Source organism: Paralichthys olivaceus, chromosome 23 (assembly GCF_024713975.1).
Source record: "Paralichthys olivaceus isolate ysfri-2021 chromosome 23, ASM2471397v2, whole genome shotgun sequence".
NCBI lineage: Eukaryota > Metazoa > Chordata > Actinopteri > Pleuronectiformes > Paralichthyidae > Paralichthys > Paralichthys olivaceus.
The window spans coordinates 4,942,946-4,955,232 of record NC_091115.1 but is presented as its reverse complement, the minus strand read 5'-3'; the positions used below and the strand labels follow the sequence as shown (position 1 = coordinate 4,955,232).

General features: G+C 41.1%; 1 protein-coding gene and 1 long non-coding RNA gene across 5 annotated transcripts in view; one reads left to right on the top strand and one right to left on the bottom strand.

Moving 5' to 3' along the window:
* The window catches only part of anks1b (ankyrin repeat and sterile alpha motif domain containing 1B), a 253,213-nt gene that overhangs the window by 214,143 nt on the left and 26,783 nt on the right, over nucleotides 1–12,287 (bottom strand). The window lies entirely within an intron of this gene.
* LOC138406739 (uncharacterized) lies at nucleotides 3,145–4,839 on the top strand. The gene is made up of 2 exons (XR_011240094.1): nucleotides 3,145–3,792; nucleotides 4,333–4,839. It is a non-coding gene; the product is annotated as an uncharacterized lncRNA (long non-coding RNA).

The window sequence follows — 12,287 nt, the reverse complement described above, 5'->3', positions numbered from 1 at the left end:
TCTGGCAAATAAATAAAACGGGTGAGGTCAACACTTGTTCTTCTGAGCATGCAAACAAAGCCACACAAAACAGAACCTCATAAGGATCACCAGATACACGCAGCCTGGGGGCATACCCAGCATATTACAACACACTCTCCCATACACACACACTATATCACACTCATACAGCCCAGGGTTTTCCCACTGCTATAATTATATGACCTCTCAATTTCACATTAACTCCAGCACGGCCGTCAGAGAGACGCACTAATTAGGTAGATTCCAGTCGGAGCAGCTCTGGGCTGAAAATCTGAATCATGTAACTTCTAGAAGTGACTACATCACCTTTTTTTTATTTAAGACTCCATAGTGCAGCTTTTGACAGGAAGAGCACAGGCTCAAATGCAAATGTGTCTCACAGTGTCTGTTAATGAAATACTTTAAATAAGTCGAGCTGACAGATAACTGAATATGATGTAAGACAGGTTTTCAATGAATATCTTTGTATTTTAGGTAGTGCATTCTTAAAATTGCACCTACATTTATTTGATTACAACAATATGTCTTTCTAGCAACACACAACTGCACAGGGGAAGGACGCAAAACTATTTTATTTCTGTATTTTAGTGCAAAAATATCCAATAATCTGGATTTCTTGACCTAAAATGTGGAGCACACTCACATCAACAACAAATAAGATACAGAAGAGTAAAAACACACACACACACACACACAATGTTACACACAGGTCAGAGGGCTGGAGAGCACAGACGGAGAAACATGGCACGAGCTTCTATTAGGTCGTCTGAACAAGTGTGTGTGTGTATCGATCGTTCTGCTGACCCCTTTCAGCGCTGACCTATACAACCAGTAGGAGTGGTTGTTAGCAGGCTGAAGGGAGAGTCAATGGACAAAATGCCACAGAGGCAAAAAATAAGACAACTAGGAGCAAAGTTAACGTCTCTATGTTTCTACTGTGAGCACATTTGATCCCCTAACATTCACCATGAATATTATTTTTCATGTATAAGAACGAAGTGATACACTTGGCTTTATTGTTCATGCAAACCAGAGAGTAAATGTTGAGAGTGAGGCAGCAGAGGAGGCGTCACAGACGAATGTGTCAACCTTGTCTGACTACAAGCATTTGAATTAACTTTGTCATGTCTGATTCATTCAAACTTTATTTTTTCAGAGATAGAGATGATTAAACATTCCCACAAGCCACCACCATTGAAATATTTAACAGTTCCATTAGTAATTTACTTCTAATTCATTAAAATTATTCCACACACTCCCCTTTCAATATCTTATAGTCATTTACCAACACATATAAACACATTAGCCTTCAAACATCTGCACACAGATTCATTAAAACTCACCAGACAAAGATTCTTTCACACTCTGCACAACCCCAAACACAATCCACCTTTCCTACACGGCAACAAACGCAGCTTATTAATGCACAGCCACAGCAGTCACACAACCTTCATAAAAAAAACCTGCACAAACAAACATATGTGGCCATTTTGTGAGGGACTGTGTGGTCGCTGCTCTCAGTGTGTGAGCCTCACTGTGAGCTGAACAAGGTGTTGTAAGCACAACACCTTTCCCATGTCGTAGAGTGCATGCTTATGTACGTGTTTGCACCGACACCAGCAGCGGGCGTAGGTGGCTCTAACACTGAGCAAGCATGTTATGAATTATTACATTTAGGACCAACAACAACAACAACAACAACGTGAACTTTAGGTGATTCTCTAGAGAAAGACCTGTTTTCATATCACAGCCGTTATGTCCTGCTCCACCACTTTCCACCTACAAATTCAGCCGTGTCACTTCTCTCGTTGTTTCCAGCAGAGTTGAAATAGAATTAGAAGGCGACTTGAGATTAGATAATGGAGAAGAGGTGCTGCAGCAGGAATGCAGACTCTTAGTGGATTTGTCAAATATGCAGACGACGTCCTGTCTAATTAACCTCAGGAGCTGCAGCAACGTGAAGTCAACTCCGTGTGTGTGTGTGTGTGTGTGTGTGTGTGTGTGTGTGTGTGTGTGTGTGTGTGTGTGTGCAACTACCATTAAAGGTTAATGTGTTGTTCTTTAACTTTGCGTCTTTCTGAACATCACGCGACAAAAACCTAAAGTCTTACTTTGCATCTGAGATTTGTGACTTTATCCTTGAACAACTACTTTCTCTCCCCCCTGCTCCTTCACCCTTGCTGTGGTCCAAACACTTTTTTAATTAAAGCACTGAAAAGTAAAGAGGTCAAACATCATGCAAGGCCTCCCAGCAGGCAGAGCAACGCTGCCCTCTGTTTGAACCCTTCTTCAGTTACAGCCTGACAGATACGCCTCACCTTTACTGCAGCACAGCACGCTCACAACTGCGTTTACGACAAGATGTAACTTGGGAACAAGCTGTTTAGGTTTTATCTGTCCACAAAATTATTTCAGAAGGAAGCAACATCAGTTTGATTCATATCAGAACTAGAATGGCAATGAGTAAATGAGATTTGTGTAAAAGTTAAATTCTTCACACGTCACTGTGGTGGGAAGCAAAACTTCTCTAAAGCTAGAAATAGAAAATTGATTTGCGTTGTCAATGAAGCTTAACAGGCTGAAGATTCATGCTTTACAAAACATCAGGGTGGAGACTAATGAAGTTCTACATTTGCAAAAACATAACCTCAATAAACTTAAAAATGTTGTTGCACATCGTACAAGAGCAGAATTCTTCCCCAACTCTTCAAAAGTGCCTTTTTTTAATCAGTTCAAAAGAGAACCTGGAATGTCTTGCACTCATTTTGAATGCAAACTTCTCATTCAGCCATTCAGAGCTAAAGCCTTCATTTGCTGCCGTTTCACGGATATTCCAGCTGGCATCAAGTTGCAGCAAAGTGGAGGCTACATCAAAGCAGAGCATTGTCTTCAAAGGAAAAGGAGCCAAGAAACTGGGAAAACCTTCGTAGCCCCGCATCCTTTTTCCTTTTTCTATTTCCATTATTTTTAAGGAGAGTTTGAGGAAAGGCCTAACCCAGAAGCTGAGTTGAAATTCATGCCACCTCATGATGTATGGGGGGTTTTTTTTAGCCAAGACAGAGAAACACGACAACAGCAATAACTTGACAGGAAATCAAAAAGGGAACCAATATGGAGGTGAGATGCATTCGCTATGAGAACTGATAACAGCAGACAGGAAGTAGAAATGCTTCATAACCTGTTGTGTGGAAGAAGCAGAAGAGATACCTGCTGCTTAAGAGACATGCTGGAGAAACACACACACACACACACACAAATACTTTTCTTTGGTTCTGTCGTTTGATGTTTAAACCCTCGCTGTCATGGAGACAATTCATCCTCCGTGATGCTGCAGGGCATGAATATTCTGCTTTATATTCTAATGTCTCGAGCAGGTGTGCAGGTATGGATAAGATTTGTGTGTGTGTGTGTGTGTGTGTGTGTGTGTGTGTGTGTGCGGTGTCACAGGTGAGATCAGCTCAACCATACAGAAATTATAGTGCAAATTGTGTGGAAACTCTCAGAGGACCAATTAAATTTCTGCGGAGAGAGAATACAAAATCAACGCCGTCTCTCTCTCTCCCTCGATTTCTCCGTCTATCACCTTCTCCCTCTTTTCTGTCTCCTCCTCATCTCTATAATTTGCACACACAAATATGCATATGTTTGCAGATGCACATGGACACGCTGCAAATACAGAGAGATGCAGGAGCAGTAAGAGAGTGACGACTTCAAACGCTGCAGAAACAATGACTTTACATCCTCACGTATGAAAAACCAGGCACTTCAAAGGTTGCTCGAGCCGTAACTTTGCCTTCGGCACAGACGCACTCTCACGTCTCTCTGCGTGCACACACTGATGTGGTCTGAGGCTGAACATTGGGGAAATTTGACTCATACTCTCAAAAATGTAGATATTTGATTGATTTGATTATGATATACAGCAGGGCTCGACATGAATTATATCAAGACAAGCATTGGCAGTCAATATTGATAATTGTATATATTTTACATTAATATTTCTTTAACGTTTGAAGACTAATTTTTGCTCCTTAGTGAAGGTTGTGGTTTTAAACTCTTCCTAATGGTCAGAAATGACATTTGACTTTGGTTATATTGATGATACGGGCTAATTAAAGAAACCATGTCAATGTTATTAGTCAGGCTCCGTTATGAACAGACATGTTGTCAGTGGACTCATTTTCACTTTATATTCCCACAACATCATGGAGAAAATCCCATTCACACCCACACAGCTCAAACACTGCTGCTTTCAGAGGTGTTCCCTCTCCCTCTCCCTCTCTGTCTCTCTCCATCTCACGTTCCTCACAGACCTGCCACTCTCTGCCGCTCCACTGCTACACCAATTATAGTGACGAGTAAATCCACCGCATGGTTGATGCAGAGGGTGAAAATATCAACTGAGGACCTGGTTTGTCAGAATAAGAAGTCTTACCGAGCCTGTGACCATGAAACATATTAATATAACATTTGAAGAGGACATAACGTGTATAAAAACGAGCTGTGATGTCATAATTGACAGCTGAGACTGGCTCCTGATTGGTCGGGCATGTGTATCGACGGGACCCTCGCTACCGCAGCTCCTTCCCCCAATCGCTACAGCGCAGATTCTGGCTCTGAATGTGCAGATGGACATGTTTGCATATTTTAGCTTCATTTCTGGAGAGTGGGAGGAAGTGGAGACACGTTGTCCATCTTTATTTACAGTTGATTTATTAAACCCAGACTCCCATCTCCAGATCTGTTTGGCTCCCAAAATGCCAGTTTGGTTTCAGTATGAACATGCCAGGATAATAAAGGAATTTTAATAGTTTCAAATGAGAGTACCTTTCTTTCTTCTACTTATACATAAAAACAATTCAATATAACGGATTTCTAATTAGATAACAGACTTCAACACTACAGAATAATGTCCCAGCTATCCTCTCTGAGATCTCACCCTCCTCCTCCTCCTCAGCTTCTGGCAAATCTCTAATTGGCTCAACTTATTCTCGTAAAAGTGCCTCATTTGTTTTTGCATATTTAGCAAAGTAGCAGCTCCCCCTCGCCACAAAATGGCTCGTTAGCAATTTTGTTCATTTGAATTCGCTGCACAGTGGCTTACCCCCCCCCCCCCCCCCCACCCCCAGCATGGGACTCCATCTGACTTTCAAATCAGGTCAATAGCTGCTGAAAAACAAAATAGAGTTATAACAATAAACAAAGCTTCTTTTTTTCTGACGTCTCACGTGATTGTTCAGTCCAGCTTTCAAACCTCAAAATGCAATTTCAGTTTTCAGAAAATAAATCTATTGATAGATGACGTAGGACAAAACAGTTTTTAGAAAGGCTGCCGCAGTTCTAATGATATAGGGTCTCATTTGTGTTAATCCAGGAGAAATGCTGCAGGAATCTTCACGATATAAGTGGCAGAGGTCTGAACAAACCAAAAACATGGGCCTCTGTTCAAAATGACAAAACAAGTGAGGGGGGGGCAGTCAGTCAGTTACAAATGGCATCAAAGGAACAAACATCAACTGACACGTTCAATAGGTCGAGAGGCCACTGGTCCCATCACAGGAAGTAATTTATCATGAGGTCAAACACACACACACGTCTCGTGGTTAAAAGTGAGGCTGACCCCACTCTCTTCATACACACACACACCAATAATTAAAACAAGCCACACGTAATCAATACGTGCACAACTCCCCACTGGGATTTAGGGAGTCCATTGATGAAGTTTGATCATTGATCATTTGGTTGTCCAGAAGGAAGGAAGGATAGAGAGAGAGAGAGAGAGAGAGAGAGAGCCTCAAGAAATACTCGTGGAGTTTGTGGCCACAAACTAAAAAAGAAAGCAAACCTGCCCACTCGCTCGCTGTGAACGATTTCCTTCTGTATTCTGACATGGGCTCACTCTGACATGTTACTAGGTGGCAAAGCGGAAAACATCCAGAAAAAGATCTGTAGCAACTGACTCAGAGTTTGTATTCTCACATTCAGTCTGAAAGCAGCTTTAGAGAAGTTTTGCTAATGTTGTGGTGTGAAAACTTTGGGGCCTCTGTTGGCTGTGTATGGAATCAGTGTGATCGGGCTGGAGTAGCTGAAGGAATAAATGGGCTGGTTATCCCTCTATACACTGCACAGTAGAAGACTAATGCCTGCATTTGTCTCGAGGACTCATGTATTACTGCATCGCCTCACACTTGACCACAGCGAACACACAAGCACACACTTTACTTGGGCGTTCACTGGCGATCACACAATCTGAGCTTTAAAAGACACACTGATAGACAATATCCCCTTTTCATCGATATATATATATATTCATATATATATATATATATATATATATTCACCTATTATTTTCCACACAAAAACAAAACATAATAATATGAAGGAAATACAGAACACAGATGTCCACGATCTGTGTGAGAAACACAGTCTCCACAGACCCACACGCCCCTGACCTTTGACCTGACTCATGAGCCGACGTGTCACTTGATCAGGATTGAAAGGGTGCGGTGTACGAAGGAAGGACATGAAAGGAAGCAAGAGAAAATGGATCTAATGTGACAAAATGCTTATCACGCAGCACATCAAAGAGGAGGGGGAAAACAATGAAGAAGAGAAGACAGTTGGAGGGTTGGACAGCCAGATGATACCTCGTCTGAAGACAGCTGAATACACTTTCCACATAAACACACACAGCTTCATTAGAACAGTTTGTCTTCTCCCAAGTCTTAAACAATCTGGCACTTTGTCTCACAGTCCACAGCCTTAAATAGAGATGGAAACATCCCTCCTCTGTCCCAAGCCGACTCCCTCACACTCGCATACAGAATTCAGGTTTTTCTCTCACGCAGCACAAACGTTTGCAGAGGTTTCATGTGAAAAACACGCCTGTGAACTCTCACAAACTGTCATTGTGGTAAATCTCTATTGATAGAGTTACATACCTTTGCTTTAAATGTGTAATTCATTTATCTGACTCTTTCTCGCCGTGACTTTTAAAGACGATATGAGAAATCGTCAGTAAGGCAGAGGAGACAGAAGCGTGAAGGTCAGTCGACAACACACTCTCTTCAAAACACAAAGCGAGGCAAACCGGTGGACAAAAGAAACAAAGACAGCGATGGAGGCGGAGGACATTTCCTCCTCTCTCTTTAATCTAACTGAGAGAAGCAGGAGGTGAAGAAATGGGCGCTGTCTGCTTCACCGCTGCTGCTATTGATTGGTGCTGTCACAATCTGGGGAGCTTGAGACGATCTGTAAGTGTGTGTAGAAGCTGTGCGAGTGTGTGTCTTCCCGAGGTAATTCTCCTCACTGTAAGTTAGCGACAGGGAGCTTTAGATCCTCACTTAACAACAGCCGGCCGCAGATGCATCTGGCCGAGCATCGATCCCGTCCAGATCTGTGTGGCGTTAGGGAAACGTCAGCTCCAGAACTCCACCTCAACAGGAAGAACAATCTGCAGAGCGGACTGTAAGAGCAGGTCAATGCATTTATACTGTAGATCTAATGAGAAGAACTCTGGTGAAGTTCTTCAGACACAAGCACTGTCAAGACCTGTGTGACTGGAAACTACTGTCAAGAGAGATATAAAAGATATACTGCATGAAAAACACAATGAACTAGAAGGGCACTCAGTGAACCACATACGTCCGCAAAGGACATGACTGTCAAGTTTTTATAGTAGACATTTAGAGATATGATATAAAATAAAAGTGTGATAACCTTAATGATTTACAGCAGGGATTTCCTGCAGCTATACTTGGAGGCTTTGGTGTAAAATGTTCCCACACTTTTGACGACTTGGCTCGTACACTTCTCCGCTGCATCATTAGCGGTGTTCGTCTCCGTCATTTTTCCAATTTTAACTCCAGAGAGGAGATGGCGTCGTTGTTGTTTGAGCTACAAAAGGCTCAGCAGCGGCTGCCCTGCCCGAGGAGACATTGCCATCGTGCATTATGACACAGACCCAACTAATCAATGATTAATGTTAATTGATTTAATCGATTGGCTGTTTTTCTGTTTCATATAATTTCCCAAATGACAAAGTCCGTGTCTAACAGTCGATAGGACAAAATTAGCAACTTGTCATTGTTACTTTCTATTGCCTCATTATATTAGTATTATTTTACAGTTTCATGTGACTCATTTGAATTGTAAATTATTAAGAATTGGTTGTGTATTTACTCCGTATACACTCTATATTATTATTCCAACTTATAACATACATTATGTTTATTTTCAATTACATTTTACTTTACTTAATCCTCTTGTTTTATTCTATTGAACTCAATTGTATTTTGTGCTGCTGTTTATGTTATCCCACAGCAAGTACGCACAAGAGTTTCCTTTAGGGTTAATACAGTATCTTATCTTATCTTAAAATGTAAGCTTGAGCTTAGGATAATTTTTCTCTGAAATTATATGAACCAAACAAACAAACACATTTAAACAGAATCATCTCCTGTTACTTACTGTCCTATATTACTTTATTATATAATCCATTGTTTGGTCTAGAAACTGTGAAAATTGAGAAAACGTCCATCATAATTTCCCAGTAGTCAAGATGTCATCCTCATGTTTCTTTCTTTGTCAGGTCAACAATCCAAAACCCAAATATATTCAGCTCTGACAAAGACAAGCAGCCAATATTTACAGCTGAGAAACTGGAAACAGGTAATGGTTGGCATTCATTCTTCAGACAATTAAAGGATTAATCAATCCTTACAATACTTTGTGGATCAGCTAATCTTTTCAGCTCTTCCACAAAGGGCAGCCTTTGTGATGCTCGTTAAATGGCGCCATGGTAGGAACAGATGCATTTGTTGTTCTTTGTTTTTTTGCAGATATCCCAAAAAGGATTTGATTCAGCAAACTTCATCACACTCCAGCTTCTATATCTGAATGTTCCCTGCTTGAGGCTCCCTCAGAGTGTAGAAGATACAGTTATTATTATTACTGAGGCGTGCATCTCTAAACTGTGTTTAATATTTCTTTTTTTATAATACACTCAAAGGTCTGCGGTCAACTCATCTTGGAAAACTGCATTTTACACAAAAGCCCATTTCCTTGTGCTGTGATTCTGTGATTTGTTTCAGGCAAAATATCATTCAGCAACTCATCGGGTTAGTAGCAGCCACACCAAGTCTATCTTCATTACAAGGAAATTAGCTATGCAGGTGCAAAGGAAATCATGATGGAACGATATCAGTGTGAGGCTTATGATGATGAACAGCAGGGAACAAAAAGTAAAGTGTTTTAATTCTGCTCAGCTCCTGAGGTTCACTTTAGAAGAAACAAAGAAACTGCTCTGCTCACTTGTAAACTAAACATTTACATTACTGGTCAGCGTCCGTGTAACACTCACAAACATTTTTATACTTGTTGTGTGACAAAGCATCTGTCCTGTAAAGGTGGTGTGTGTGTGTGTGTGTGTGTGTGTGTGTGTCAGGGCAGTAGCTGGGAGCTATGGCTATATATGGTGTGACAGAAGGCTCTGGTTTATCCAGAGACCTCTCTGTGTTTCTGTCTCTCTTGCTCAGCTCTCCAAGGTGCTAAACAATGCGCGACCGCCCTCGCCGAACTCAGGCTCAGAGATAAAAATCGGACAGATCTGCTGAAACACTGGAAATATTCAATTCGAATCTTTAAAGTCACATAGTCAGTTATAAAGTGTGGAGAAGACTTTTGCTTTGGTTCAATTTGTGAACCAGTCCAGAGGGAATTAAAGGGATATTTTAGTGTGAAACTAAAAAACATTGTAACCTCATCCATATAGATTACTCATTACGCTTTGTCGGAAGAATGCAACATATATATATATATATCTATATATATATAGATATATATATAAAGTATATCCTATAACATATATCAAGATGAAAACATGATCTTAAATTCAAAAACATTCAAACTCATCTAAAGGATTCACACAGTTCAGAAAGCCTGTACAGAAAGTGTCAGGGAAATAACCTCATCTGCACGTGTTCGAGTGTGTATCACCACGGCAACCAATGTCTTGGGATGAATTAATGACAACTGCTACTGACAGCCATGCATGTTGGGTAATTCAACACCTGACCCCTTTACATGTCTATCTAGATATAGATATACCTATGATCTATTACATTTTCTTCAGTATTTTCTTGAGGAGATAGATTTTGGTGTTGGTATGTTGGACAGCTGTATCTCCTCATAGCATGAGTATCCTCCCCCCCCCCGTGAGAGTGTAATAGGCCTGTCAGCAGGACTGCCACATCCCATTTGACAGCTCAGACCGCAGGATCGCACATCTGCTGCTGCAGGACCACACAGGTAAACACATCTCAGACAGACACGCCGACCGACTGTGCCGGGGTCAGAGCAGATTTGTCAGAATATTCTGCTCTCAGATGATTGTTGAGATGAAACTCCAGGATTAAATGAAAACTCCCCCTAATTCTAATACTAAGGTTGAATAGTCGGGAATAGACGACAACCCAAATGATTAAATATTGGAGTTGATTGGTCGTGGGTGGGGTTTGTGAGGGACGACATCCCTGTAGGGAGCTGTATGCTAATTGCATGAAGGCGCACAACTAAAGCAGAATCTAACAAGTTTATGCTGAATCCTGATATTAGCATGTTTTAAGTAAAAAAAAAAAAAGTACAGATTTTTTGGGCCATTTTGTAAACTTGAGAATAAACATGCATGTACTGACAGATTCTCATATAAGCCTCTACGTTGATGTTGTTAGAAACATGCAAATAAACTAAATAAATGTATTTCTTTGTCGCTGCAGTGTATGAACAGAGTGAGTCTCTGCTGGAACAGTAAGCGGGCAGCTCCTCAGATAACACCGGGCACCGAGCCCACTGTTGTGTTGTGAGTTTGCAAGAAAACTGTTTGAAGTGTTGGGCCCATTTGCAGCAATGGAATTTTTTTTTTGACTTTCTCCCAAGAAACATGAAAAAATAATCCCCCTACTTTGAGCAATGCCCGAGAGCAAAGAAGCTTTGAATGGGCATTAAGCTAAACTGTGGATTTTCATCAACATCGATCAACAAATGATGAGCAGTAAAAAGACTGGGCTCACAGCTCACACACATATTGTGCTTTTATGAGGGGTTATGAACCATTGGACCGAGCCAGAGCTTTCAATGACAGATATAAGAGTTGAATCAATCTTCTCATCCAACTCTTGGCAAAAGAAAACTATAAAAATGTCCCAAAATATCATGCTATTCTTATAAATAGTTAAAAACACGAGGTTAGGTGTGTGTCCAAAAGAACTTTGGAGCCAGAAACTGAACTAAAAGGGAAAAACTCATTAGCCCTCGAGACATTACTATTGATTTACTGCTCATTCGTTATATTGATCAACAACCCCATTTACACTCGTTAAATACAGTGGGGTATGCATTTTATTTGTACAACGTGAGAGTAGCAACCTTATTCAGCTTAACAAGAAAGTTGGCATTCATTGACACTGAAGCCGTTTTCTCTCCGTGTGAAAGGCCAAAAGGAAAAAAACAGGGCTATTGAATTTGAGTAAAGTAGATATTCTCTGCTGCTGATTCTCTGTAATGAGGGGAAACGAAACCTGGACGATCCCCGAGGGGAAACTGGAAGGTCAATAATACCAGTGCACGGCTACATCTGTAGGTCATTGGGTCATCGACATGTTGCAGCTTTCTGTGCAGCGTGAAATAAAAGCTTCATGTCAGTTCTGAAGATGTTAACGTCTTCTATAAAGTTGAACAGGTTAGGATATATACGTGATTGTTTTCATGCTAAAAATTAGAAGAGAGGGATTTCAAAAAGAAAAAGGGCGACCTGCCACAGGCTGACACCCAGACTCCATCGGAGCGGAGAAGGAAATCAACATGGCAGGTTGTTTGGACGAAGCTGGATTAACGCAGGCGTAGCAATTAGTCCCAACCTACAGGCACGTTTTCAATGGGCGCTGTATTGTAGGTTTAACATTTCAGGATATATATTCCTTTTTGTTTTCATGCCAAGAATAAGATCGATACCACGCTCGTGTCTGTGACAACAGGAAGCAGCTAGCCTAAATTATGCAAGTTACACCTGCTTCCAGTCTTTTAGCGAAGCTATGCTAGCAAGCTTGGCAAACCACAACAACAATCCCTCTGACTGGAGCATGAAACACAACAGCCACATGTGGACTTGGTTTGGTCTTGGACCACGATACGGAGATTCATACGCTGAAAATATGATGACTCATCTGTTTGTGTTCACATTATTCATAAGAAATGAACAGAAAGGAGGC